This window comes from Xiphophorus couchianus, chromosome 11, assembly GCF_001444195.1.
Source record: "Xiphophorus couchianus chromosome 11, X_couchianus-1.0, whole genome shotgun sequence".
NCBI classification, from domain to species: Eukaryota; Metazoa; Chordata; class Actinopteri; order Cyprinodontiformes; family Poeciliidae; genus Xiphophorus; species Xiphophorus couchianus.
In genome coordinates this window covers 6,303,362-6,307,386 of record NC_040238.1, presented here as the reverse complement: position 1 = coordinate 6,307,386, position 4,025 = coordinate 6,303,362, and positions in this window count along the sequence as shown.

The window sequence follows — 4,025 nt, the reverse complement described above, 5'->3', positions numbered from 1 at the left end:
CAGGAACTCAGTGGCGCCCCTTGTTGGTAAACATTCTTCTTCTTGAGTTATTTCAAGATTATTTTGGCAATTTCAAAAAACGTTAGGTAAGTATTACCGTCACCTACTGGTATGGAGTGTGATTCATGGGGATTTAATTAATGTGTAAATATATACAGTACAGACCAAAAGTTTGGACACACCTTTTAATTCAATGAGTTTCCTTTATTTTCATGACTATTGACATTGTAGATTCACACTGAAGGCATCAAAACTATGAATAACACATGTGGAAATATGCACTAAACAAAAAAGTGTAAAACAACTGAAAATACCCCTTATATTCTAGTTTCTTCAAAGTAGCAACCTTTTGCTGTGATTACTGCTTTGCACACACTCTGCATTTTCTTGATGAACTTCAACAGGTCGTCACCTAAAATGGTTTTCACTTCATAGGTCAACCTGCCCTGTCAGGTTAATAAGTGGGATTTCTTGCCTTATAAATAGTCATGAAAATAAAGAAAACCCATTTTAATTAGGTGTGTCCAAACATTTGGTCTGTACTGTACATAAATAGTATATCTATAGATGTATATATACATAAAGTACAGTAAATGTTTAATTTAAGTGAAACAGTTCTGGTATCACAATAAGGGCAACTGCAACAATATTTCAGAGGTGAAACACAGAAGTCGCTGACTAAACTGAAATGTTTAGTACTTAGAAAATGCATGTTAATATATGAATATTTTCTTGAAATTATGTAGCTGAAATCAATTTATACTACTAGCAAACACAGTAAAGCGTCTCCCATTATCTGTACCAATATTAATGCAAAAAGTCAAGCATAGAAAACATACTGGTTTATAAAAGTCCAGGCAAACCTAAATCTACAATTTTAATAATAAAAAATCTGTTGGGGATGCAACTTTATTCTTCTTTGGTGTTTGATGACGCCAAACACCAAAGAAGAGACTAAAAAGCGGTATCTCAGAGACTAAAAAGGCCTAAAAAATAGGAATCATGTCTGTGTAATGCAAGGATAGCAGCCCAGAGAAAAAAAATTACTCTAACATGAATTATAATTATGAAACAGCAAAGGTATGATGCTATATTTTGGGATTCAGGAAATAAGCCCATTTTTTCAGGGCCAGCAAACTAAGAGGCTGGTTAGGGCCCCAGGACCAATGGAGGCCAACCCAAATTTAATTTTATTATGATTTTTTGTAATGATTTATGTGAATATGTTAACAAAACACAACATGTCATTATAAACTTGTGGTTTCAGTAATAATATATTTGATATTGTATGTAGAAATCATTGTCTATATGGACAAAAATAAAACATAAATTGCTGTGGGGAGCCCCCTGGTGGCCACGGAGGTCATGGCAATATGAGCTCCAATGTGCAGCACATGTCCAAACCTCCACAGCGCCGGTGGAAGATAAGTTATCAAAACAATGTCACAAAAAAGAACTTATCCTTCAGGGAGAGAGAAAAGAAAGAGGAAGAATAGAAAAAAGCCAAGATAAAGGTTTATTTGCATGTATGCCTGCACTTTTATAAATCAATACCTAAGCAAAATTTAGTTTTGGGGGCCTCTATTTCTACTAATAATGTGAATTGCTCCAATCAACAGTCAAACAATTAGATCATTCACACACCTCCTAAAGTTATTGCAGCTCTGACAGTGCTTCTTACATTCTATCCTCAATGCATGTACCATGTGATACATTTATCTGCACCAATTTCCTTCATTTTGAGGACTGCATCCTGAGTGTTTGGCATGTGGGTAAAAAGTATACCCAAAACCTTGACACAAAGAGATCACTGACTCTGAGGATAGTTGAGTAGAATTTTTAATTACAACATTTAGACATCATTTAAAAGACAGAATACAATGTTAATGTTAACACACAACAAACCCAGTTTCCTTAAAATCAGTTTGTTTAAAATTCTTTCATGGAAAATTATATTAAATTTTTTTCTTTTACATTATAAATCATTAACTTGCATTCAGCAGATATAAAGATATATAATTTCTGTTGTCCCATCACTCCTGCTTTTGCCTATTGGGATCAAATTGAAATGTGCAGTTACTATTTTCTCTACATGACATGTCAGGACTGATGCAGACAGTCAGGGACAGACAGCACCTGTCCAGGACTGATCTACCCCATCTTTAATCAGGATAGGCTTTCTGATTACAGAAATTACAGGTACACTTTGTAAAAACTCAGAGCAAAATTATTATTTTTTTTTAATAATGAAAGTTGAAAACAATTGACTATATGCAGCCCAAACTTGTACAGGGCTAAAGCAATGACAGCTTAAAATGAATCTGAAAAATATGGGAATTACAAAATATAATTGTGACTGAAAATATAAACATTGACTCTGAAATAAAATTACATTCAGTTTATTTATATAAAAGGAATTTAAGCAAAGGGGAACTTTGGGGGTTGCTGGCGGCAGCAAGGGGGAACTATAGGGGATGCTGGTGGCAGCAAGGGGGAACTTTGGGGGTCGCTGGCGGGAGAAAAGGGGAACTTTGGGGGACGCTGGCGGGAGAAAAGGGGAACTTTGGGGGATGCTGGTGGCAGCAAAGGAGAACTTTGGGGGATGCTGGCAGGAGCAAAGGAGAACTTTGGGGGACGCTGGCGGGAGCAAAGGGGAACTTTGGGGGATGCTGGTGGCAGCAAGGGGGAACTTTAGGGGATGCTGGTGGCAGCAAGGGGGAACTTTGGGGGATGCTGGCGGCAGCAAAGGAGAACATTGGGGGATGCTGGCGGGAGCAAAGGGGAACTTTGGGGGACGCTGGCGGGAGAAAAGGGGAACTTTGGGGGACGCTGGCAGGAGCAAAGGGGAACTTTGGGGGGGACAGGCGGGAGCAAATGGGAACTTTGGGGGACACAGGCGGGAGCAAAGGGGAACTTTGGGGGTTGCTGGCGGCAGCAAGGGGGAACTTTGGGGGATGCTGGCGGGAGCAAAGGAGAACTTTGGGGGATGCTGGTGGGAGCAAAGGAGAACTTTGGGGGATGCTGGTGGGAGCAAAGGAGAACTTTGGGGGATGCTGGTGGGAGCAATGGGGAACTTTGGGGGATGCTGGCAGGAGCAATGGGGAACTTTGGGGGATGCTGGCAGGAGCAAGGGGGAACTTTGGGGGACGTTTGCAGGAGCAAGGGGGAACTTTAGGGGTCGCTATCAGCATAATAATTGTTCCGTGGTCAATTAATGTATTTCTTCACTAATATTTTATTAATGTTTTTTTTTTTTTTACCAGTTTGGATAATCTGACTTCCTATCATTGAAGAAAAAACATGCTAAGCAAAAATGCACCAGACTTGCAGTCCACGGCCAGTTCTAGACAGGGGCTAAGAGGGGTTCTAAAGAAATTATACTAAATAAATATCTTTTTTAAATATTCAATGGTAGATATTTTTTCTTCACAATTTTCTTTTTAAGGTATTATTAAAAATACATTAAAGTTATTTTTAATTAAAATTAATTTAATGAATTAAAAATTATAGTACCGCTCTTTTAACTGCTGTATGGAGATAGGATCACACTTTCCATCTACTAAATGAGAGTTCTGAAACCTGAATCTCTGGAGACACAAGTGGCTCTTTTTTCACATTATCAAATGATAATAATATTAATCTGTTTTTGTTTAATCCTTTTTTAAGAGACTCCATAAAAACACTGTCTGCACGGGCCCCTGTGGTAAATTTGGTCTAGAACCAGCCTCTAAAGAAAACAGTAAAGACCACTATATATATACACTGCTCAAAAAAATAAAGGGAACACTTAAACAACACAATATAACTCCAAGTAAATCAAACTTCTGTGAAATCAAACTGTCCACTTAGGAAGCAATACTGATTGACAATCAATTTCACCTGCTGTTGTGCAAATGGAATAGACAACAGGTGGAAATTATTGGCTATTAGCAAGACACACTCAATAAAGGAGTGGTTCTGCAGTTGGGACCACAGACCACTTCTCAGTACCTATGCTGTCTGGCTGATGTTTTGATCAGTTTTGA